Source organism: Mauremys mutica, chromosome 18 (assembly GCF_020497125.1).
Source record: "Mauremys mutica isolate MM-2020 ecotype Southern chromosome 18, ASM2049712v1, whole genome shotgun sequence".
NCBI classification, from domain to species: domain Eukaryota; kingdom Metazoa; phylum Chordata; order Testudines; family Geoemydidae; genus Mauremys; species Mauremys mutica.
This window is the reverse complement of record NC_059089.1, coordinates 8653962-8679860: the sequence shown is the minus strand read 5'-3', so window position 1 is coordinate 8679860 and position 25899 is coordinate 8653962. Positions and strand designations below refer to the sequence as shown.

At 48.0% G+C, this 25899-nt stretch overlaps 1 protein-coding gene and 1 non-coding gene across 4 annotated transcripts in view; one reads left to right on the top strand and one right to left on the bottom strand.

Annotated features, from left to right (window-relative positions):
• TOR4A (torsin family 4 member A) overlaps window positions 1–24686 on the bottom strand; it is a 43965-nt gene extending 19279 nt beyond the window's left edge. For 2 of the 3 annotated variants that reach the window (XM_044993152.1, XR_006574257.1), the window contains exons 1-3: window positions 24552–24686; window positions 21152–21252; window positions 12168–12241 (exon numbers count right to left, since the gene is read on the bottom strand). The gene's annotated coding sequence lies outside the window, so the exon portion shown is untranslated. The remainder of the gene's footprint in view (window positions 1–12167; window positions 12242–21151; window positions 21253–24551) is intronic. The other variant, XM_044993153.1, reaches the window with a different exon arrangement.
• On the top strand, window positions 18134–18226 carry TRNAR-UCU. Its single transcript has 2 exons — window positions 18134–18170; window positions 18191–18226. It is a non-coding gene; the product is annotated as a tRNA-Arg (tRNA).
• Window positions 24687–25899: the final 1213 nt, after the last annotated feature.

The following is a 25899-nucleotide window of genomic DNA, read 5'->3' as shown; positions in this document are numbered from 1 at the left end:
TCCCTTTACAGAGGAATGTTGACTATTGCTCAAGAGTTTATGTAATAAAGGTAATAATTGGAGATATACCAATCTCCTAGAACTGGAAGGGACCTTGAAAGGTCATTGAGTCCAGCCCCCTGCCTTCACTAACAGGACCATTTTTTGCCCCAGATTCCTAAGTGGCCCCCTCAAGGCTTGAACTCACAACCCTGGGTTTAGCAGGCCAATGCTCAAACCACTGAGCTATTCCTCCCCCTACATGCTTTGCTATGTGTCTGACAATTTTATTCTTTACTATTGTTTCAACTAATTTGCCGAGTACCAACGTTAGACTTACCGGTCTGTAATTGCCGGGATCACCCCTAGAGCCCTTTTTAAATATTGGTGTTACATTAGCTAACTTCCAGTCATTGGGTACCGAAGCCGATTTAAAGGACAGGTTACAAACCTTAGTTAATAGTTCCGCAACTTCACATTTGAGTTCTTTCAGAACTCTTGGGTGAATGCCATCTGGTCCCGGTGACTTGTTAATGTTGAGTTTATCAATTAATTCCAAAACCTCCTCTAGTGACACTTCAATCTGTGACAGTTCCTCAGATTTGTCACCTACAAAAGCCAGCTCAGGTTTGGGAATCTCCCTAACATCCTCAGCCGTGAAGACTGAAGCAAAGAATCCATTTAGTTTCTCCGCAATGACTTTATCATCTTTAAGCGCTCCTTTTGTATGTTGATCATCAAGGGGCCCCACTGGTTGTTTAGCAGGCTTCCTGCTTCTGATGTACTTAAAAAACATTTTGTTATTACCTTTGGAGTTTTTGGCTAGCCGTTCTTCAAACTCCTCTTTGGCTTTTCTTATTACACTCTTGCACTTAAGTTGGCAGTGTTTGTGCTCACGAGGATTTGACTTCCACTTTTTAAAGGAAGTCTTTTTATCTCTCACTGCTTCTTTTACATGGTTGTTAAGCCACGGTGGCTCTTTTTTAGTTCTTTTACTGTTTTTCTTACTTTGGGGTATACATTGAAGTTGGGCCTCTATTATGGTGTCTTTAAAAAGGGCCCATGCAACTTGCAGGGATTTCACTTTAGTCACTGTACCTTTTAACTTTTGTCTAACTAACCCCCTCATTTTTGTATAGTTCCCCCTTTTGAAATTAAATGCCACAGTGTTGGGCAGTTGAGGTGTTCTTCCCACCACAGGGATGTTGAATGCTATTGTATTATGGTCACTATTTCCAAGCGGTCCTGCTATAGTTACCTCTTGGACCAGCTCCTGCGCTCCACTCAGGATTAAATCTAGAGTTGCCTCTCCCCTTGTGGGTTCCCGTACCAGCTGCTCCATGAAGCAGTCATTTAAAGTATCGAGAAATTTTATCTCTGCATTTCGTCCTGAAGTGAAATGTTCCCAGTCAATATGGGGATAATTGAAATCCCCACTATTATTGTGTTCTTAATTTTGATAGCCTCTCTAATTTCCCTTAGCATTTCATCATCACTATTACTGTCCTGGTCAGGTGGTCGATAATAGATCCCTAATGTTATATTTTTACTAGAGCATGAAATTTCTATCCATAGAGACTCTATGGAACCTGTGGATTCACTTAAGATTTTTACTTCATTTGAATCTACACTTTCTTTCACATATAGTGCCACTCCTCCCCCTGTACGACCTGTTCTGTCCTTCCAATATATTTTGTACCCCGGAATGATTGTGTCCCATTGGTTGCTCTCAGTCCACCAGGTTTCTGTGATGCCTATTATATCTATATCCTCCTTTATCACAAGGCACTCTAGTTCACCCATCTTATTATTTAGACTTCTGGCATTTGTGTACAAGCACTTAAAAAACTTGTCCCTGTTTATTAGCCTGCCTTTTTCTGATGTGTCTTTTGCTAGTTGCTCTTCACATTCTTTTTGTCTGCCTAATTATACTTTTACCCTTGACTTGCCAAAGCTTTTTTCTTTTCTATTTTCCTCAGTAGGACTTAACTTCCAGTTTTCCAGGGATGCCTTTTTGCCTCTAACACTCTGCTGTTTAGCCATGGTGGCATTTTTTTTGGTCCTCTTACTGTGTGTTTGTTTTTTAATTGAGATACACATTTGGTTTGAGCCTCTATTATGGTGTTTTTAAATAGTTTTCATGCAGCTTGAAAGGATTTCACCCTTGTGACTGTTCCTTTTAACTTCCGTTGAACTAGCTTCCTCAAGTTTGTGTAGTTCCCCTTTTTTACCTTAAATGCTACTGTGGTGGATTTCTTCAGAATTTCCCTCCCTGCAAGGATGTTACATTTAATTACATTATGGTCACTATTACCAAGCAGTTCAAGCATATTCATCTCTTAAGAGGGCTGCCCAGAGGATTCCGGGGGCCCGGGGTCTTCGGCAGCGGGGAGCCCTTCAGTTCCTGGACCCGCTGCCGAAGTGCCCCGAAGACCCGCGGCGGGGGCCCCCCTCCGCCGAATTACCGCCGAAGCGGGACCCGCCGCCGAAGCGCAGCCCGGTCTTCAGCGGTAATTCGGCGGAGGGGGCCCCCGCCGCGGGTCTTCAGGGCACTTCGGCGGCGGGTCCCGGAACGGAAGGGCCCCCCGCGGCCGAATTACCGCCGAAGACCGGGCTGAACTTCGGCGGCGGGTCCCGCTCCGTCTTCGGCGGTAATTTGCCAGCGGGGGGTCCTTCCGCCCCGGAGCGGAAGGACCCGCTGGCGAAGACCGGGAGCGGCAGAAGCTCCTGCGCCCGGCCCCGCACAAGAGTTTGCCAGGCCCCCCGGAGCGAGTGAGGGACCCCGCTCCAGGGGCCCCGAAAAACTCTGGTGGGGGCCCCCGTGGGGCTCGGGGCCTGGGGCAAATTGCCCCTCTTGCCCCCCCCTCTGGGCGGCCCTGTCTCTTAAACCAGATCCTGTGCTCCACTCAGGACTAAATGAAGAATTGCCTCTTCCTTTGTAGGTTCCAGGACTAGCTGCTCCGAGAAGCAGTCATTGATGGTGTCTAGAAATGTTATCTCTAGATCCTATCCTGAGGTGACATGTTCCCAGTTCGTGGGTATAGTTGAAATCCCCCATTATTACTAGGTTTTCTGTTTTTGTAGCCTTTGTAATCTCCATGAGTATTTCACAGTCACTGTCACCATCCTGGTCAGGTGGTCAGTAGTATATTCCCTACTGCTATACTCTTATTATTCAAGCATGGAATTTCTATCCATAGAGATTCCATGAAACTGTTCGATTCATTTAAAATGTTTACTATATTTGGTTCCATGCTTTCTTTCACATATAATGCACCAGCACAACCTACTCTGTCATTCCTATGTATTTTGTACCCTGGTATTATTGTGTTGCATTGATTATCATTGTTCCACCAAATTTGGCTGCTTCTCTTCAGTTTCTACCTGTACTTTTTTAACTTCTATTGCCTCCTCTTTACTAGGATATAGATTATCCCCCTTAATAAATCTTCCCCTAAAGGCTGTGTCTGTCTGAACCATGTGCTCCTCCGCTCCATCAGCTTTCTCCCAGCCCTTAGTTGAAAAACTCCCCTACGACCTTTTTAATTTTACATGCCAGAAATCTGGTTAAATTTTGGTTTAAGGTGGAGCCAATCCTTACTGAATAGGCTCGTCCTTTCCTCAAAGGCTCCCCAGTTCCTAAGAAACCTGAATCCCACCTCCCAACACCATTGTCTTGTCCACACATTAAAACCTTGAAGTTCTGCCTGTCTAACTGGCCCGCGCGTGGAACTGGAAACATTTCAGAGAATGCTACCATGGAGGTCCTGGACTTTAATCTCTTACCTAGCAACTGAAATTTGGCCTCCAGGACCTCTCTCCTACCTTTTCCTATGTCACTGGTACCTACATGTACCACAATCACCAGTTTCTCCCTAGCACTGCACATACAGCTATCTATATGTTTTGAGAGGTCTGCAACCTTTGCACCCAGCAGGCAATTCCTCATGCAGTTCTCCCGGTCATCACAAAACCCGCTATCAATATTTCCAATGATTGAATCCCCCATTACTATTACCTGGCTCTTTCTAATAACTGGGATTCCCTCCACCGGAGAAGTATTCCCATCCTCAGTACAAGAGGACACCTTGACACCATCTGGAAGGAGGGTCCTAACTATGGGATCATTTCTCTACACTCCAGCTTGATGTTCTCCTTCCCCAAGACTTTAACCTTCCTCAACAGCACAGAGGCTGTCAGAGTGAGGGCGGGGGGTATTTTCATGGAAGAGTAATTTCATGGAGTGTTCCCTTGCTCTTGTGTTATGAGACAGGGCACGCCCAAATAGGAGCAGGGAAGTGATTTTACCTCTGAACTGAGCATTGGTGAGACTGATACTAGACTACTCTGTCCAGTTCCGGTGACCACATTTTTAAAAGGATGTGAAAACATTGGCAAGAGTCCGGAGAAGAACCACAAGAAATATTTGAATGATGGAAAAATGCCTAACAGTGAGAGACTTCAAAAGTTTGTCTTGTTTAGCTTATCGAAAAGATGATCAAGAGATAATTGAATGATTATCATGAGGAGCATCATGGGGCGAAAATGCCAGGTAGTAAAGTTGTCTTTAATCTAGTGGAAACAGATGTAACAAGAACCAATGGCTGTAAGCTAAAGTTAGACTAATTCAAATTAGAAATTAGGCACAAACTTTTAACACAGAGGGTGATTAACCACTGAAACAGACTGCCACTGAAAGTGGTGAATTCGCCATATCTTTAAGTCTTCAGATTAAGACTGGATGCCCTTGTGGAAGGTGTTTTAGCCACACATATGTTGCTGGCCTCAATACACGAGTAACTGAATGAAATTCTCAATGTCTGTAATATACAGTTCAGAGGAGATGATATAATGGGCCCCTCTGCTTCAAAATCAATACAAAACAGGTCTTTTTACACAATGTGTAATTAGCCAGTAGAACTCATTGCCACAGGATGTTGCAGAGGCCAAAAATTTTGCAAGATTAAAAAAAAAAGAGTTAATCCAAAAATAACATAGAAAGCAACTCTGAGCATTGCTGCCGCAGAAAAGTACAAGCTCTGGCAACCGTCTCTTGTCAGAGGGAAAAATAGCATGATCCCCTCCCCCTTATCCCCTACCACTCTATACAGCTCCATGACCCAGTGAGCTCAGCCCCACACAGCCCCCCTGACCCCCTGCCGCTGTAATCTAGTGAGCTCCGTTCCATATAGTGCCCCTGGCTCCCTGCCGCTCTGTCACAGTGAGGGGAGCTCCAGGCAGTGCCTCCCCTGCCCCTAGTTGTTCTGCCTCAGAGTCAGCTGAGTTTTGTCCAGCCAGAGTCGCTGGTTCTCACTTCAGGCCAGAGCTGTGGAGCAGATGCCATGCAAATCAGACCGTGCTGTGAAACAAGGGCAGAGGTATGTGCCACATGGGAGAGTCAGTCCCCTCTCCCCTCACCTAGTCAAATCAACTGAGTCATGTCCATCCTCCCAGGAGTGCTCAGGGTGGAAGGTATTTAACAGCCGCCTGTGGCTGAGCTTGGCCTGGGAAATGGCAGAGGAAGATGCTGGAACCTGCTGAGTGGCCTGTTCACCTCTCAGTCCTGAGGGCCCATTGCAGGTCAGAAAAATCTGACAGCTCCTTATCCAAGGGGCCTCCAGCAGTGAAACTCCCTGGAGCACCCCCATCCCCTTCCACAGTAACCACTGAGCAGCCCTGCCCCCTTCCTCTGGGCTGGGATCCGCTGCAGAGATAAGTTGGTGAGTGCAGGAAACAGAACTTTCCCAGGGAGAACAGGACCTGCATTCTGATCCTGCCAGAGAGACGAGACCACGGGCCCCACAATGCTCAGAACTAACTGAAACACTCAGCTCTTCAGCTCGGCTTTGCCTCTCCACACGCACACGTCCACGTCCACAGCCGCACGCACACACACCACAACAACAAACCCCACTCCCACCCACAGACTCAAAACACCTGTGCACTCGCACACACCCCTAGGTCCACCACATGCCCATTCACTCACACACACACAAAGATCAACAACACACTCACACATACAAATATAAGTATATAACCCCAACCTCCCTGCCACAGACAATCAAGCTCCGATGAGCTAGGTTGGAAGAGAAAGTGAGAATGTGAGAGGTGTTTTATTGTTATTTCTGTTCTGGAATACATAGAATCATAGACTTTCAGGGTTGGAAGGGACCTCAGAAGGTATCTAGTCCAACCCCCTGCTCAAAGCAGGACCAATCCCCATGGGCAGGGAGAAAATACTACACCAATGGCGGCTGCAGCTGAAGTTTTGTTTACTGCTCTATTTTGCATCTTCTCTGAAATCCACATAGATATTAGGTTGGTTTGAAATTTGATAGGCCAGGTCACGGACTAGGGTAGACTTTTTTTTTGTGGGGGGAGGAGAAGTGGAATTCAAGGCCATCTAGTTAAGGGGTGCCCAAGATATAGCATCCCAAAAGTGAGTTGTTGTCAAAGACTTTAAAGTCATCAATTACTTTTAGATAGGGAAAAAACAGAGGGCAGGAAGGAGTTATATTTCTGGAGACTTATATTCCTGGAATGCCCTCTGTGAGAGGTAGCACATGGTACCAAACCAAGGTCTAACAGTTGAAATAGTAAAAAGTTAGCAGACCATATTTTTGAAATATGGAGTGGTGCAGCTCTGGGGTAGGTAACTATTCATAGATGACTGGCTGTGACGAAGTGGGAATGTTCTTAATGTTTTCTCTGAATACTGTGTGGGTGCCTCAGTTTCCCCTATACAGTTCTTAGGTATCTAGGTGGGGGGGATCAGGGTGTGTGATTGTTGCAGAGCCCAAGGAAGCCCCTGTGATACGGTCTGCACAGAGAATGGCTGACACTCTGTCTCCTGGCAACTAATCACCTGGGCCCCTTTGTTGGAGAACAAAGAGATCAGGTGACCTCCTGGCCTGGGAAAGAGACAAAGGCCAGAGAGGAGGGGCTGGAGAGTTTCAGTTTGGAGCTGACTAGGAAAATGGAGGGGAGGCCAGACAGATCTCCTAGCCTCCCCTGGCCCCCCAAGATGGACCTGAGTGAGGGGGTCCTGTTATATGTATCTGCAAGACCTGTCTCGGACTGTGTTCCTGTCGTCTAAATAAACCTTCTGGCTGGCTGAGGGTCATGGTGAATCTCAGGAAGCCGGGGGTGCAGGGCCTTATCTCCCCCAAACTCTGGGACCCGGGCACTGTGAGCCAGGGAGCACTCCCCAGCAAAATCCCCTTCAGACCGGATGAAGGTGCACTGGGCTGTGATCCAAGAGCTCTGGACTAACATCTGTCACCGACCATTGTTAGTATTTCTCTGCAGTTCACAACCCATATTGTGCACCCTGGCCTGGAGGTAGCAGCTATCATTCCCCCAGCTTGCAGGAAAGATAACTGGGAGACTTGCACAGTCCCTTTCCTGGCAGAGCTGGGAATAGAGCCCAGACAGCCAACAGAGAAGACCCAACTCTCATCTGTTTTGCCACTAATAGGCCCAGTCTATGTGCTCACTTAGACTGTCTGCAACCGAACCACTGATCTTAGAGCCAGAGCCAGAACCCCGGAACCCTGATTCCCCAAATCCCACAGATGTCTAGCAATGCTGTATCCCACTGGCAAAGTGGGTGAAGCTTGTGGGCGAGAGGGCTATGATGAGCACCTGAAGGCCCCTTGTTTAAACCCTGCTGTGGAACTAGCTGGAGGTGATTCCAGCTCCAAATCGCACAGGTTTTGCTGAGTTAAGGTTGTGCAGCTGAGTTTCTGCTAAAACCAGATTTGCATCCTCTCTACAATATACAAAACAATCAAATCAGCTGGAAAAGTGGTTGCTTGAGGCCTGATAGGGTCTGTCCACACTGCAATTCGACACCCCTGGCTGGCCCATGCCAGCTGACTCAGGCTTGCGGAGCTTGGTCTGCGGGGCTGCTTACCTGCTGTGTAGACGTTGCCTGAGTTCTGGGACCCTGCCAGCTTGCAGGGTCCTAGAGCCTGGCTCCAGCCTGCGCCTGCAGTTAAACAGCCCCTCAGCCTGAGCCCCACAAACCCAACTCAGCTGGCCTGGGCCAGCCCTGGGTATTTAATTGCAGTGTAGACATACCAGAGAGCAGGGCCGGCTCCAGGGTTTTTGCCACCCCAAGCAGCAAAAAGAAAGCTGCGATTACGATCTGCAGCTCTGCCGCCGCCGCTTCAGTCTTCGGCGGCAATTCGGCGGCGGGTCCAAGAGGGAGTGAGGGACCCGCCGCCGAATTGCCGCCGAAGGCCCAGACGTGCCGCCCCTCACCGTTGGCCGCCCCAAGCAGCCGCTTGCTGGGCTGGTGCCTGGAGCCGGCCCTGCCAGAGAGGCTCCAAAAGGTCACAGCAGGCAGAAGTGGGCCTAAGAGTGAAATCCTCCTACAACGAGACCAATGCTTAGCCCCGCTGCTGCTCAGAAAGGCTAGATCAAATTTCCAGCCTTGTCTACGGCTTCTGTACAATGCGGCTCCTGCTGCATATCCACCTCTGCAAAGCACCGAGTCATACAGATGGATTTGCCTACCAAATACTTGCACACGATGGAATTTCTGTGCAGTGAATGGGAAAGGGAGCCTGCCGGAGGAGAAAGGCTGGGCCTCAGGCAATGAACAATCACCTGTAGCACTGGGCTAGTAATTTAACCCAGGATATTTGGCAGTGGCCGTTAATTTTGGAAATAATCTACCTGTGTCTCCATTTCCCCTTCCTAAACACGGGCTGATAATACTCATAGAAGTCTCATAAAAATACTCATTTAAGGCCAGAAGGGAGCACGAGATAATCTAATCTGCCTTCCTGTAAAACACAGACCAACAAGCACCCACACATTAAACCCAACAACCAAAATGAGACGAAGGTATGGCAGGCAAAGGAGACTAGACTCTCATGTACCACAGATGAATAGGAGGGTGTAACACAGAGGCATTTTGGCAAAGGGTCCCCTGTTCCAGGGCCACCCAGAGGATTCAGGGGGCCTGGGGCAATGCAATTTTGGGGGCCCCTTTCATAAAAAAAGGTGCAAAACTATAGAATATTATATTCTTGTGGGGGCCCCTGCGGGGCCCGGGGCAAATTGCCCCACTCGCCCCCTCTGGGCATCCCTGCCCTGTTCTTTGGGAACAACTCTCACCTCAGACTTGACAAATTCAGCACACCAAACACACGTCTTACAGGACATTTAACCATGAAGAGTGACCGTCCACTAGCCGCTAGCTGAGTGGGCCCTAGCAAGGCTCGAGTCTCCTGCCCTTTGATCACCCTGGGGATCACCCTTCCCCGGTTGTTAACGAGGGGCCGGGGCTGACCTAGGAGACAAGAGCATAGAAGTCAGATGCTAAGCGACAAGAGGGGCTAGCAAACAGGGGGCAGCAAACAGGGAGTCTGAGAGGCTGTAGAAGGAAGAAAGATTAAAATCAGCCTGGTTCGGAAAGGCCGTATCGCCAGTGCCAGCACTGCTCCTGGCTCCTTCCACTGCACCTGTGTCCAGACAGAACCCGATTGGGACACCCCGGCCAAGGTCCTGGGGTAGATTTGCAGAGCCTGCGGCCTGCATTTCCCCATCATAAAGAGCTAGACTGGGGAGACCATCCAGTGTGAGAAGGGCCTGCTGGTAGAGTCTCCCCGGAAGCAGGTGGGAGAGCTACAGGAGGAGGTGGCCAGGCTGAGGAGCATCCGTGCACACGAGGTGTTCATTGAAAGCATGCATATGGAGACCTCCAAGGAAGCTATTCCGCTGGAGAGGACTGCAGTAGCACTACCAGGGCAGGAGGAAATGGCTCCTTCACAGAGAGGAAGCTAGCTGCTGGTTACTTCTAGCAGCAGGGAGTGTTCCACCCCTGCTCCCAACCCACCATCCAGAGATAAAAACTGGAGTGCCCCCCTGGCAGTGAGGGCTGAGCGGAGGAGAAAAAGCCATGTATCCCCAAGGCTGGGAGGATCATGGCCACCACCACCCAAGAGGAAACCAAGGTGGTGGTGGTCGGTGACTCCCTTCTAAGGGGGATGGAAGCATTCATCTGCCGGCCTGACCTGGCATCCCAGGAGGTGTGCTGCCTGCCCAGGGCCCATATCACAGACATTACGGAAGGATTGCCGAGGATCATCAGGCCCTCTGACCACAAACCCATGCTGCCCATCGACATGGGCACTAAATGATACTGCGAGGTATGACTATGAGCAGATCATGTGACTACCGGGCTCTGGGTGTAAGAGGGAAGGAGCTGGGGGTGCAGGTGATGTTCTCATCCATCCTTCCGGTCAAGGGTAGGGGCCCAGGTAGAGACCGACACCCTGGAAGTGAATGCACAGCTGTGCAGATGGTGTCACCAGGAGGGCTTTCACTTCCTTGACCATGGGCTGTTGTTCCGAGAAGAAGGACTGCGGAGTGGAGACGGGGTCCACCCCTCAAGGAAAGGGAAGAGTATCTTCGGACACAGGCAGGCTAACCTAGTGAGGCAGGCTTTAAACTAAGTTCAATGGGGCAGGAGACAAAAGCCCACAGATAAATCCAAAACCAAGAACTAGGTGAAGGGTTGGCATCTGGGCGGAACATGGGCAATCACCGCAGAGACAAAGGAATACAGGGGGGAAATCTAATAAACATCCTAGACGTCTGTATATTAATGCAAGAAGAAAGGGGAATAAACAGGAGGAACTAGAAATACTAGTAAATAATGGCAGTTATGACACAATTGGCATCACAGATTTGGTGGGATAATTCACACGACTGGAATATTGGTGTAGAAGGCTACAGCTTGTTCAGGAAGACCAGCAGGGCGGGGAAAGGGAAGTGGCAGTTGTTGCCTTGTATATCAAAGGTGTTTACGCTTGCATTGAGGCTGAGATAGAAGTGGAGATGGACCTGTTGAAAGTCTGGGTAAGGATAAAAGGGGTAAAAAAACCAAGAGTGATGTCAAGGTAGATCTACTATAAACCACCTAACTAGGAAGAAGAGGCAGATGAGGCTTTTTTTAAACTAATAAAATCATCCAAGAAACAGGACTCAGTAGTGATGGGGGACACGAGTTACCCAGACATCTGTTGGAAAAATAATATGGCAGGGCACAGATCATCCAACAAGTTCTTGGAATGCACCGGAGATCACTTTTTTATTACAGAAGGTGGAGAAAGCGACTAGGGGAGAGGCTGTTCTAGAATCATAGAACCATACGGTTAGAAACGACCACAAGGGTCATCTAGTCCAACCCCCGCCAAGATACAGGATTTGTTGTGAATAAACCATCCAAGGCAGATGGCTCCAGTCTCCTTTTGAAAACCTCCAGTGAAGGAGCTTCCACAACCTCCCTCGGCATCTGTTCTACTGTCCTACTGTTCTTACAGTTACGAAGCTTTTCCTGAAATTTAATCTAAATTTGCTATGCTGTAGTCCTGCCCTCTGTGGCACAAAAAGAATAACTTTTCTCCATCTTTTTCATGGTAGGTTTTCAAGTATTTGAAGACTGCTCTCATGTCCCCCTTTAATCTCCTCTTTTTGAAACTAAACATACCCAGCTCCTTCAGCCTTTGCTCATATGGCTTGTGTTCCATCCCTCTGATCATCTTTGTTGCTCGCCTCTGGATCCTTTCCAGTTTCTCTACAGCCTTTCTATACATTGGTAACCAAAATCCTAACCAGTGACAAATAGAGAGATACTATCATCTCCCGAAGCTATGCCTCTGTTAAAGCAACCTAAAATTGCATTTGCTTTTTTTGCAACAGCATCGCGTTGCTGACTCATGTTGAGGTTGTGATCCACCACAGCTCCCAGAGCCTTCTCAGCAGTGCTGCTGCCAAGCCAGTTCTCCCCCATTCTGTATTTGTGCATTTGGTTTTTCTTCCCTAAGTGCAGCACCTTACATTTGTCTTTGTTGAATTTCATTTTGTTGTCTATAGCCCAGTTCTCCAGTTTAGCAAGTTCCCTCTGAATTGTAGCTCTATCCTCCAACGTGTTGGCAACCCCCCTAGCTTTGAGTCATCTGCCAATCTGATCAGTACGCTCTATAGTACTACATCCAGGTCATCAGTAAAGATGTTAAATAGCACCAGACCCAGAACAGATCCCTGTGGAACCCCACTTGAGACCTCCCTCCAATCCAACATCATTCCATTAATAGTTACTCTTTGTTTGGGGTTATTTAACCAATGTATCTACTTAAGGGTAGTTCTGCCGAGCCCGCATTTCTCCAGCTTACCTATCAGAACGTCATGTGGGTCTGTGTCAAGAGCCTTGTCCACCGCATTCCCCCTGTGCACCAATCCAGTTACCCTGTGAAAAAAGGAAATCCAGCTGGTTTAGAATGATTTGTTCTTGGTAAATCCATGCTGGCTGCTAGTGATCACCCCTTCATCCTCCGGGTGTTTGCAAACTGAATGTTTTATACACTGCTCTAATAGCTTCCCAGGTATCTAGATTTGATTTGACAAACAGGGAAAAACTAGCTGAGAATTTTAAAGTGGAAGGCTGCTTGGGTGAAAGTGGTCATCAAATGATGGAGCTCATGAGTCTAAGGAACGGTAGGAGGAAAAACAGCAGAGTAAAGACAACGAACGTCAAGAAGGCAGACATTAGAAGACTCAGAGAATTGGTAGGTAGAATCCCATAGAAAGCAGGTCTAAGGGAAAAAAAGAGATCAGGAGAGTTGGCAGTTTTTTTAAGAGACATTATTAAGTGCACAGGAGCAAACTATCCTGATGCCTAGGAAGTTTGGTAAGAGCCCACTCTGGCTTAACCAGGAGATCTTCAACAATCTGAACTCAAAAAAAGTCATACAAAAAGTGGGAACTAGGTCAAATTATGAAGGATGAATATAAAAAACAACACAAGCATGTAGGGACAAAATTAGAATGACCAAGGCACAAAACGAGATTAAACTAGCTAGGGACTAAAGGGCAACAGGAAAACATTTTACAAACACCTTAGAATCAAGAGGAAGATGGGGTAGGCCCCATTACTCAATGAGGAGGGAAAGACAATAACAGAAAATGCAGCAATGGCCAAAATGTTATTTGCCTTTTTTGTTTCCGTTTTCCCCCAAAAGTTAGCAGTGATTGGATGACTAACATAGTGAACATCGGTGTAAATGAGGTAGGATCTGAGACTAAAATAGGAAAAGAACAAGTTAAGAATTACTTAGATAAGTTGGATATTTTCAAATAGGCTGGGCCTGATTAAATACATCCTAGAATACTTAAGGAACTAGCTGAAGAAATCTCTGAGCCATTAGTGACCTTTGAGAATACATGGAGGATGGGAGAGATCCCAGAGGACTGAAAAAGGGCAAATACAGTCCCTATCTATAAAAAGGGGAATAAGGACAACCCAGGGAATTAGAAACCAGTCATCTTAATTTCAGTCTCCAGAAAGATAATGGAGCAAATAATCTAGCAATCAACTTGCAAACACCTAGAAGAAAATAAGGTGACAAGAAACAGCCAACATGGATTTGTCAAGAACCAATCAAGTCAAACCAATCCAATATCTTCTTCGACAGAGTAACTAGCCTTGTGGATGGGGGGAAGCAGTAGATGTGGTATATCTTGACTTTAGTAAGGCTTTTGGTACTGTCTCACATGACCTTCTCATAAATAAACTAAAGACATATAGTCTACACAAACCTACTATAAAGTGGATGCAGAACTGGTTTGAAAAGCTTAATCAGAGAATAGTTATCAATGGTTTGCAATCAAGCTGGAAGGGTATAGCGAGTGGGGTCCCACAGGCATCTGCCCTTTGTCTGATTCTATTTGATATCTTCATAATAATGATTTTGCTAATGTCATAGAGAGTACACTTATAAATTTTGCAGATAATACCACCCTAGGAGGGGTCACAAGAGTATTGGAGGACAGGATTAGAATTCAAAACAATCTTAAACTGGAGAAATGGTCTGAAATAAACAGGATGAAATTCAATAAGTACAAATGCAAAGTACTACTCTTAGGAAGGAATAATCAATGGCATAAATACAAAATGGGAAATGACTGCCTAGGAAGGAGTACTAGTGAAACAAGGTGGGTGAGGTAATATCATTTATTAGACCAGCTTCTATTGATAAGAGAGACAAGCTTTCTTTCCAGATCTAATGCATCCAAGGGTGTTGAGAGAGCTGGCTGATGTGATTATCTTTGAAAATTCGTGGTGATCGGGGGTGGTCCCGGACGATTGGAAAAAGGCAAATATAGTCCCCACTTTTTGAAAAGGGAAGGAAAAGAACCCGGGGAACTACAGACCTCACTTCAGTTCCTGGCAAAATCATGGAGCAGGTCTTCAAGGAATCCATTCTGAAGCACTTGGAGGAGAGGAAGGTTATCAAGAACAGTCATCTTTATTAATGATCTGGATGATGGGATTAATTGCATCCTCAGCAAATTCGCAGATTACACTAAAATGGGGGAGGGGTAGATATGCTGGCAGGTACGGATAGGATCCAGAGTGACCTAGACAAATTGGAGGATTGGGCCAAAAGAAATCTGGTGAGGTTCAACAAGGACAAGTGCAGAGTCCTGTACTTAGGACGGAAGAATCCCATGCACCACTACAGGCTGGGGACCGACTGGCTAAGAACATAAGAACATAAGAATGACCGTACCGGGTCAGACCAAAGGTCCACCTAGCCCAGTATCTGTCTACCGACAGTGGCCAATGCCAGGTGCCCCAGAGGGAGTGAACCTAACAGGCAATGATCAAGTGATCTCTCTCCTGCCATCCATCTCCATCCTCTGACGAACAGAGGCTAGGGACACCATTTTTACCCATTCTGGCTAATAGCCATTTATGGTCTTAGCCACCATGAATTTATCCAGTTCCCTTTTAAACATTGTTATAGTCCTAGCCTTCACAACCTCCTCAGGTAAGGAGTTCCACAAGTTGATTGTGCGCTGCGTGAAGAAGAACTTCCTTTTATTTGTTTTAAACCTACTGCCTATTAATTTAATTTGGTGACCCCTAGTTCTTGTATTATGGGAATAAGTAAATAACTTTTCCTTATCCACTTTCTCAACATCACGCATAATTTTATATACCTCTATCATATCCCCCCTTAGTCTCCCCTTTTCCAAGATGAAGAGTCCTAGTCTCTTTAATCTTTCCTCGTATGGGACCCTCTCCAAACCCCTAATCATTTTAGTTGCCCTTTTCTGAACCTTTTCTAGTGCTAGAATATCTTTTTTGAGGTGAGGCGACCACCTCTATACACAGTATTCGAGATGTGGGCGTACCAGGGATTTATATAAGGGCAATAATATATTCTCAGTGTTATTCTCTATCCCCTTTTTAATGATTCCTAACATCCTGTTTGCTTTTTTGACCGCCTCTGCACACTGCGTGGACATCTTCAGAGAACTATCCACGATGATTCCAAGATCTTTTTCCTTACTCGTTGTAGCTAAATTAGCCCCCATCATATTGTATGTATAGTTGGGGTTATTTTTTCCAATGTGCATTACTTTACATTTATCCACATTAAATTTCATTTGCCATTTTGTTGCCCAATCACTTAGTTTTGTGAGATCTTTTTGAAGTTCTTCACAATCTGCTTTGGTCTTAACTATCTTGAGCAGTTTAGTATCATCTGCAAACTTTGCCACCTCACTGTTTACCCCTTTCTCCAGATCATTTATGAATAAATTGAATAGGATTGGTCCTAGGACTGACCCTTGGGGAACACCACTAGTTACCCCTCTTCATTCTGAGAATTTACCATTTATTCCTACCCTTTGTTCCCTGTCTTTTAACCAGTTCTCAATCCATGAAAGGACCTTCCCTTTTATCCCATTACAGCTTAATTTACATAAGCAGCAGTTCTGCAGAAAAGGACCTGGAGATTACAGTGGATGAGAAGCTGGATATGAGTCAGCAGTGTGCCCTTGTTGCCAAGAAGGCTAGCGGCATATTGGGCTGCATTAGTAGGAGCATTGCCAGCAGATCAAGGGACATGATCATTCCCCTCTATTTGGCACTGGTTAGGCCTCATCTGGAGTACTGTGTCCAGTTTTGGGCCCCACACTACAAGAAGGATGTGGACAAATTGGAAAGAGTTCAGCGGAGGGCAACGAAAATGATTAGGGGGCTGGGGCACATGACTTATGAGGAGAGGCTGAGGGAACTGGGGTTATTTAGTCTGCAGAAGAGAAGAGTGAGGGGGGATTTGATAGCAGTCTTCAACTACTTGAAGTGGGGTTCCAAAGAGGATGAAACTCAGCTGTTCTCAGTGGTGGTAGATGACAGAACAATAAGCAGTGGTCTCAAGTTGCAGTGGGGGAGATCTAGGTTGGATATTAGGAAACACTATTTCACTAGGAGGGTGGTGAAGCACTGGAATGGGTTACCAAGAGAGGTCCATCTTTAGAGGTTTTTAAGGCCTGGCTTGACAAAGCCCTGGCTGGGATGATTTGGTTGGTGTTGGTCCTGCTTTGAGCAGGGGATTGGACTAGATAGTCTCCTGAGGTCTCTTCCAACCCTAATATGCCTTGATTCTATGATTCAAACCACAAAACTCTTCTTCAGGTCAGTTCCTTCAGGTCAGAAGGAATACTGCAGAAATGGATGTGGGGGTTATGATCACAATCCTAAAGTGAGTCAACAATGTAATACTGTTGTTGAAAAAGTGAACATCAGTCTGGGTTGTATTAGCAGGAGTGTTGTAAATAAGACACAAGAAATAATTCTTCCACTCTACTCAGCACTGATAAGGCCTCAGTTGGAGGACTGTGTCCAGTTCTGGGCACGATACTTCAGGAAAGATGTGGACAAATTGGAGAAAGTCTAAAGGAGAGCAACAAAAATTATTAAAGGTCTAGGAAAGACTGAAAAAAATGGGTTTATTTATTTGAGTTTATTAGGTTTATTTATTTGGAGAAGAGAAGACTGAGGGAGGGACATGATAATAGTCTTCAAGAATGTAAAAGTTTGTTATAAAGAGGAGGGTGACAAATTGTTCTCATTGACCACTGAGGAGAGAACAAGAACAAATGGTCTTAAATTGCAGGAATGGAGATTTAAGTTAGACATTAGGAAAAACTTCTCAACTGTCAGGGTAGTTAAGCACTGGAACAAATTGCCTAGGGAGATTGTGGAATCTCCATCCTTGGAGGTGCCTAAGAAGAGGTTAAACAAACACCTGTCAAGGATGGTCTAGATAATGCCCAGTCCTGCCTTAGTGCAGGGAATAGACTAGATGACCTGTCAAGGTCCCTTCCAGCCTGACATTTCTATGATTCTGTGGAAGACTGACATGGAGGTGCCTGAAGGGACCCTAGTGAATGATGTACAGCCTGGCCTGTTGGAGATTGATAAAGAGTTTATCATGTCATAGGTTTATTCCCCACTTTGAACTTTAGCGTCCACAAGATGGGGACCTGCATGGACTCCTCTAAACTTAAATCCTAGTTTAGATCCGGTTACGCTGCCACCAGCTAGAAATTCCAGTGTCTAGCACACTCCCTGTTCCTCCAAAACCTTCCCTGGGGAACACAGATCCAAGCTTCTTGGATCTTAACACAAAGGGAAATAGCCCATTCCCCCACCTCCCCCTCCCTTAGCCGTCGGGAGAGATCACCTTGATTCAAACCCCTTGAATCAAAACAAAGAGGGACTCACCTTCCCCCTCCCTTCCCCTGAGATTCCAAACAAGGGAAGAAATCAATCAGGTTCTAAAAGAAAAGATCTTTTAATTAAAGAAAGAAAAGTAAAAATATCTCTGTAAATCAGGATGGAAATGTTTACAGGGTATAACTTATGAAACTAGGGAGCTAGCATCAGGACAAATACAACCAAAAAATAAAATAAAATAGGGTTTCAGCAAACACACATTTGCAAATACAGAAATTAATTAGAAGACTAATCCGCCTTTCTAATACTCACTATACTGAATAGAAGAGAATACTTCAGGAAACCTGGAGAGCCTGGAATTACGTCTGGCCCCTCTTAGATCCAACGAGAGAACAACCCCCAAACAAAGAACACAGATAAAAACTTCCCTCCACAGAGATTTGAAATTATCTTGTCCCTTGATTGGTCCTCTGGTCAGGTGTCCGTCAGGTTACTGAGCTTGTTAACCCTTTACAGGTAAAAGAGACCTTAACCCTTAAGTATCTGTTTATGACAATCAAAGATGCTAAGGTGAATGGCAAAGTGTGCCAAGCTCTAGGCTGCAATGTAGGCTCTGTGGTGCAATGGATAGCACATTGGACTTCTAGATCAATGACAGATGAAGCCATTCAAAGGCTGTGGGTTCAAGTCCCACCAGAGTCATAATTTTTTTTTCACGCAACGCACTGTCAACCTCTGGAACTCCTTGCCAGAGGGTGTTGTGAAGGCCAATACTATAACAGGGTTGAAAAGGGAGCTAGATAGATTCATGGAAGATAGGTCCATCAATGGCTATTAGCCAGGATGGGCAGGAATGGTGTCCCTAGCCTCTGTTTGCCAGAAGCTGGTATTGGGTGACAGGGGATGGATCACTTGATGATAACCTGTCTGTTCATTCCCTTTGGGGTGCCTGCCATTGGCCATTGTCAGAGGACAGGATACTGGGCTTGATGGACCTTTGATCTGACCCAGTATGGCTGTTCTTATGTTCTTAAGGTTGGAGGGATACTGGTGCCCAGATTTCACTGGTCAGAAAATATGCGGTTATGGAAATTGTGATGCTCTCCAGGGACAATGTAAAATTCTTTGCATTGGGAAAATCTGAAACCACTGTTCCCTGAGTTCAAGTAGAGTTGGCGTGGGAAGGTTTAAAAGGTATTTAACTGCTGGTATACTGGATAGCGTTCCAACAGATATAAAATGGAACTGATCTCTTGTCTCTGTGTAAAGCTGTTAATGTTATAACTCACAGGAAGAAGAAATGTAACTCCTGAGTCCCCAGCCATGGACCCTGTAGAGGGCAGGGCGACCACTGCTTCCTTAGCAGCAGGCAGTAACACCCATGTCTTCAGAGGAGGGGGCTGAGAAATTAGCTTCTTTGTGTGAGAGCTCTGGGTCTGAGCACAAGCCCAGCAATGTTTGCCACAGAGTGAGATGCTGGCCCTTCTCTAGGAGGCAAAGGGAGGCTATTGGCAGAGATGCCCAATAGGAAAGCAGGGGTAAGATCCTTATGCAGGAGGGCAGGCTATACAGGGAAGCCCGGGTGGGCAAGAATAGGGGTCTGGGAGCACCCTGAAGACAGCTTTTGGTGCTCAAAAGGTATCGTGCAGGGCTACTGAGGTTAGCCACGATGGCCCATCTGGGGAGGGAAAGAACTTTTGAAAGACTTAAGAAAAACATTTATTAGCCTCATATTCTTGATGAGGCAAAGGAGTATTGGAGGGCATGTGACTTACATCAGAAGCAGAAGGAACCCAACTGTCTCCACAAGGTTCCATTCCAGCCTTTACCTGTGATTAAAGAAGCATTCCACAGGCTTGCCAGGATATCCTAGGGCCATTTTCCAGGCCATCCAAAAATGGGAAAATTAGCAGTGGTTGATTTTTGCAACCAGAAATCCAGAGGCAGTTGCGCTGTCAAATGTAGAAGCTGAGACAATTGGAGACGCACTGGTCGCTATATTCAGCAGAGTGGGTTTTGCAAAAGAAATCCTATCAGATAGAGGGTCAAATTTTATACCTCTAATATTTAGTCAACTGAGGAAGAAGTGTGGGGTAAAACAATTAGTCTGCCCCTTACCACCCCCCCAACAAACAGTCTAGTGGAAAGGTTCCCTAGGACTCTTAAATCCAATGCTAAGAATGTACATGGACAGAACAGCTGGAGATTGGGATGAGTTGTTGCCTTAGCTATTATTTGCTTACAGGGAAGTACCCCAAGAGCTCACAGAGTTTGCCCGGTTTGACCTTTATGGAAGACAGGGCAGAGGCCCCCTAGATCTTGTTAGGGACTCCTAGGAGGAGGGCTCTGAACCAGATGGGGGAGCCCCTAGCTGAATATGCAACCAAGCTCAGAGAGGCTTTAAAATCCATGATGGCTGTAGCACAGCAAAATCCAGGCTTCACAAGAAGAGTGGTACAACAGAAACACCTGTGAACGAGCATTTGATGTGGGAGGCTTGGTCCTGATGTTATTCCCAGTAAAGCAGCACAAGATGCAGAATTCTTGGGAAGGCCCTTTGGAGGCTGTGGGGCAGGTTAATGAGGTTACTTATAACATGCAGAAGCCCCTCAGTGAGGTTGCCCCGTAGACTGTGTCCAGAGACTAAAAGCTTATCACACCTGTGAGGCTGTAGGAGTATGATACATTGTAAAGAGGAGGACGGCAGCCCGGCCTCTCTCATAGATTTGGTGGTGGAGAGCTACGGGGAGAACGGTGATATAGGTGAAGGGTTAATCCCAAGGGAAAGGTTGGAAATCATGGCTGTGTTGGAACATGAGCAGCAGGTGTTTTCATGCACTTATAGAGCCTAGCTGCCCCTGGGCATCCCCAGTTGTCATGGGGCCCCCCAAAGGATGGATCTATCAGATTCTGCATTGACTACAGAAAACTTAATGTTGTCACAGTACCTGCGCCTTACCCTATGCCAAGGACTCACAGACTCTGAGGACACACTAGACGTATTAGGCCGTGCAAAATTCCTGAGCTTTTGGACCTTACCAGGAGATACTGGCAAATTAACCAGATGTTCTGTGGCCTACAGGACCTCACGCACGTATGTAGATGATATCATCGTTCTTATCAGCACTTGGCAAGACACAAAAATCACGTGGGCACTGTGGGGGAAAGACTCGAAGTCGCAGGTTTACTGGCTTAGATGTCAAAATACAAAATAGGAGCAGCTAAAGTCCCTTATTTTGGTCATTGGGATGCAAATTCATCCTGATCCCCTAAAAGCAGAATCTGTTATTAACTGGCCTATACCCCAAACTAGGATCACGGATTTGTAGAAGGCTCTAGTGATATCGTATCAGTTATCACCGATCTCTGTAAAAAGAATAAACTAACCACAGTGGTTTGGTCTGAGACCTGTCAAAAAGGTCCTGTCCAAAGAGTCAGTTCTGGCCAGTCCTGATTTGAATAGTGTTTGAGCTGTGAACAGATGTGGGGACAGTTCTGATACGAGCAGGGGAGAGCAACCTCACTGCATTCTTAAGTAAAATATTGACCACCACTGAACACAATTAATCCGTCCTAGAGGTAGAGTGCTGTGTGATTGTGTGGATAGGCAAACAGTGAAAATGTTACCTGTTCAACAGAAATGTAGGGTGTTAACAGCTCCCTCTCCATTGGCGTGGTTGCACAGGACCAAAGGTACCAACTCTAGGCCGTGGTGCTGGAGCATAGTGCTGCAGGAAAATGAGATGGAGATTGTGAACATCAAGGGGAAGGAAAACATAGTAGTAATTGTCCTGTCCAGAAAAGCGAGCCCAGAACGATGCCTGCGGAATAGCCAGTGGCTATCCGTAATGTGTCAATGTCCAGGGGGAGGCATGACACAGGGATTCCTTGGCAAAGGTCCCCTGTTCTTTGCAAACAACTCTTTTCTCAGACCTGACAAACTCACTACACCAAACATGTCTTATAGGATATTTATCCATAAAGAGTAACATGTAAAGGTACCTACAGAAAACTCATAACTCATCAGGATTCATACAGCAGGCAGGAGAGTGCTCTGGCCATGAATAAAGACAAAAGATTGTTTCAGTGTAACAGAGCGTAGGGAAAGGCATTCTGGATCCATTCACTGAGGAAATCCCTCCAGGAGCGGGTGGGCCTTTCATGAATAATGGGATCCTGATGCTTGTGAAACCAGCCAGCTGTGCCATGGACTGGACTTTGCGAGGAAAGCTGACTTCATTAGGTAGCAACGGTAACTACTGATCAGTGTAGAGCCAAGTTTGCATTTTATGATTTTATTTTGAGCTGGAACCAATTGTTTCCCCTGACTGTCTCTCACTTCTAGGAACTCTCTATTCTTTGTTATGAACATAAGAACGTCCATACTGGGCCAGACAAATGCTCCGTCTTCTGATAGTGGCCAAAGCCAGGTGCTTCCGAGGGAATGAACAGAACATGGCAGTTATTGAGTGATCAGTCCCCTGTCGCCCACTCCCAGCTTCTGGCAGTTAGAGGCTAGGGACATCCAGAGCATGCAGTTGTGCCCCTGGCCATCTTAGCTCATAGCCATTGATTGACCTATCCTCCATGAACTGATCTAATCCTTTTTTGAGCCCTGTTACAGTTTTTGCCTTCACAGCATCCTGTGGCAATGAGTTCCACGGGCTGACTGTGCGTTGTGAAATAAACCTGTTTTTGTTTTATTATAAGTGCTCCCAAGTGCTGTGTGGTTTACAGGTAAAACTGGTAGACTGAGGGAGAAGAGGGACCATGGGGGCCATTGTAAAAGGGGTCTGGAGAGCTGGGGGATAAGGCCCCGGAACACCCCACTGAGGTGCCCACGAAGATGCTTAGGAATGGTGCAGGTGCAGGGCCAGTGCTGTTGTCAGGCGGGGAACCCTACGTGGAAGTCCCTGAGGCTCAAAGTGATGTCTAACATTGTCTGCAAGGACTTGGTATCCCAGCCATGAGAGAGCAAACCCATTCTGCTGGCAGACAGGCACCAGGAAACCCTGCCAGCCTGGCTCGTTTGCGTATTTGGAAAGCAAAGGAAATGGTGGTGCCATAGGACAGGGCTTTCTATGGCACCAAAAGCCCAAGCAGTCAGGCTGGCAGCACTGGTCCAGAGGAGGATCTCGCTCACTGTTCTGCAAACTGTTATGTCCCTCACGACCCGCCTCACAATGTGCCACCGCCCGGCTGTGGGACAAAGACCCACTCGAGACTCCGAAGGAGCATACATGCAGGAGCCTGAAAATGCTGTGAGGATGCCCCTCCGCCTCCCCCCTCCCTTTGTATAAATGACCAGCTGTTACCTTCATGGCATGAAGTCTATTTCTGGTGCCAGTAATGAGTGGCGATAACAGAGACAGACACAAAGCGGTGTGAAAGGCAGGGAATTTGGTGCCTGAAATGAGTGACAGCTCTCCGGCCAGAGCAGTAACAGGACTTGGGCAGCGTGTCCATAGACACAGAGATCCCAAGGCACAAGGGACCACTGTGCTCCCTAGCCTGACTCCTGTATACCGCAGGCCAGAGAGCTGCCCTGAATTAATTCCTTTGGAATTAGAGTCGAGCTTTAGACACATCCAATCTGGATTTTAAAATTGCCAGTGACAGAGAACCCACCGTGGCCCTTGGTGAGCTGTTCCAATGGAGCCTCCCCATCACTGTTAACAAGGATGCCCTATTTCCGCTCTGATGGGATGGGGCTCTTCATTCGCTGGGCTGGCCACACATGGATTCTGTGCTCCCTTTTTTCTAGCTTGCAAACAGCAGAGGGAGCAACTTGCACGCACCTTGTCACTGCGGATGGTCTGGCTAAACCCTGGCCTGGACTGGACACTAACGGAACAGGTTGATGACTACACTGCTTGGTTTCGCTCCATCATTCCTGTTCATACAAACACAGGGCTGCCCCTGCCTTCAGCCAGACACTCGAGAGAGGGAGGCAGTAGCCACGCACAGGCACTGGAGAGCAGAACTGATTCCCAGGCTTCCCCTTGTCAGCTCACAGCAATCGTTTATACTTCCCCCTTCACTGAATTTCCTATGTATGTTTGCACTGCTGAGGCTGGTTAGGACATGCCCTTAGGAGCCTGCAACATTGCACCCTTGTGCTGAAACATTATCATACGCTGATGTAACAGCCACAGCCAGAGGGTTATTGACTTTTTCTTTGGTAGGAGAGGCCTGAAAACTGCACAGAAAAGCCCCCTGTTCTGTCCTACAGCCAGGGGTGGTGGAGTGGGGCCCCGAGGCCCTATGCCATGGCCGGGGCGGAGGAACAAAGTGGGGCCCGAGGCTCTGTGCAGCATCTGGGGGCAGCGGAGAAGAGTGGGGCCCGAGGCCCTGTGCTGCAGCCGGGGGCGGCAGAGCGGAGCGGGACCCAGGGCCCTGTGCTGGGAGCAGCGGATCGGAGTCCGGGGATCTGTGCCATGGCCGGGGATGGCAGAGCAGGGCCCGGGGCCTGTGTTTCAGGCAGGGGTGGCAGATCGGAGCCCGGGGGCCTGTGCTGTGGCAGGGGTGGCAGAGCAGGGCCCGGAGCCTGTGTTTCAGGCAGGGGTGGCAGATCGGAGCCCGGGGGCCTGTGCTGTGGCAGGGGTGGCAGAGCAGGGCCCGGGGCCTGTGTTTCAGGCAGGGGTGGCAGATCAGAGCCCGGGGGCCTGTGCTGTGGCAGGGGTGGCAGAGCAGGGCGCCGTCTTACTTGCAGTATCAACCTTTTACATGTTATCTCAAGCTGGAGGCAGCTCTGAGGGACTTGTGTATCAGCCTTTCCAGCTGCTCAGAGCAAGGGGGAGGGGAGGAAAATGCAGTTCCTCCTTTCTCCTTCCTCCCTCCGTGAGCAGCTGGGATGGGGGGGCGGAATCCTTCATCTCTTCCTCTCTGTGGAGCCCCTGCCCCTCGTCTGGTTAAAGCTCCTCTCTCTCATTTTCAGGGCAGTTTTCTATGGAGTGGCCTTGGAGGACAGAGGTTGGAAGCCACAGGCTCTACCTGCCCCCAATCTAACCCTCGCGGTTGGTCTCACCTCAGTACATCCCGAGAGCTGCACGTCTTCAAGCCCTCGGTTCCTTGGCTCCGCGGAGCAGGGTCCCCGAGCTGGGTGACACCAGAGCAGCAGGGAGCTCAGTCATCAGGGAAGAGGAAACCACTACTCCCCGCAGTGCTCTGCTGAGGGCGTGAGATAAAGTCCCCCTGCCCTTCCTGGAGCGCTAGGCAGGCAAAGAATGCAAATCGTGCATAAACAAAAATCTCCACTGACCAGTTCCTGGAAACGCACCTCCAGCCTGTGCTGTGCCAGGGAAAGAGGCCAGGTGGGGTATCTGGCCCCGCTCTACTCCCCGGTGCTTCTGCTGCGCTTTACCCTGCAGCATTTGAACACAACGAGCTCGCTGCTGCCTGCACCCCTGGCCACATCCTGCTCTCTGCAGACAGACGGGTCAGGCTGCTGTGGGACTGCACGAAACTGCACCCGATTCAAAGTTTGGCCTCTGCTCTAAATATGAACGCACCAGCCAGCCGGGCTGTGCCAGGGCTGCCCGACTCTCAGGAACAGCCCCAGCCTTGGTCTCCTCACCCCTGCCCCTCCTGCTGAGCTGGGCTGCTCGTCTCACTGCGCGAATGGCCCCTTGTGCTGTGTTTGTCCTAGTCAGGAAGCTAGAGCGCTCGCAGAACGTGGCTACCTGCCTGTTCGAAGGACTCAGCCCCGGGGGACTATTAACATCAGTTCTCCAGGAACATCGCTAGCTTCCTCTTTGATTGCAGGGGTTCGCTTTGGTAGAGAGCCCCATACCACTGGCAGGTGGTGTTCTGCATGCTTCCGCAGGGGCGCGGTGCAGCCTGCGGCTTTCGGGGAGTTTAGCTGTTCCTCAGTACCCTGAGGGTGGGGGCTGGGCACCCCACTGGCACATTCAGCAGTGCGGAGGCTCCCCACATGCCACAGGTGCACAGCCCAGCCAGAGGGAGGAAGTTAGGGTACTCTGCATGTCACACATTGGGAACCCCACTCCACACTGGGGGTAGGAGACCGAGGGAGAAAGGATCAGCTGGGCAGTGAGAAGGAACTCCCAGCAGCTGGGGCCCAGGAGAAGGGCGAGGAAGGGGCGGGTGCATCCAGGGTTTTGCAGCTCCCAATGGGAGGCGTACCAGCCATGCACTGCAGCACCACACCCCACATGCCATGGGGGCAGCGGATAAAGTAACGGCGGGAGAGGACGAGGTGGGTGAGGCTGCCCCTGGCTCAAAGACAAAGGACAGGCCAATACTTTCCAAACAAAACTAGGAGACAAGGAAGGACTCCCTTGGTCTCGCTGAGGTGCAGATCAGCCAGCAGCACAGGCTCACCCAGAACCCCGGGGAAGCTGAATGGGAACCTG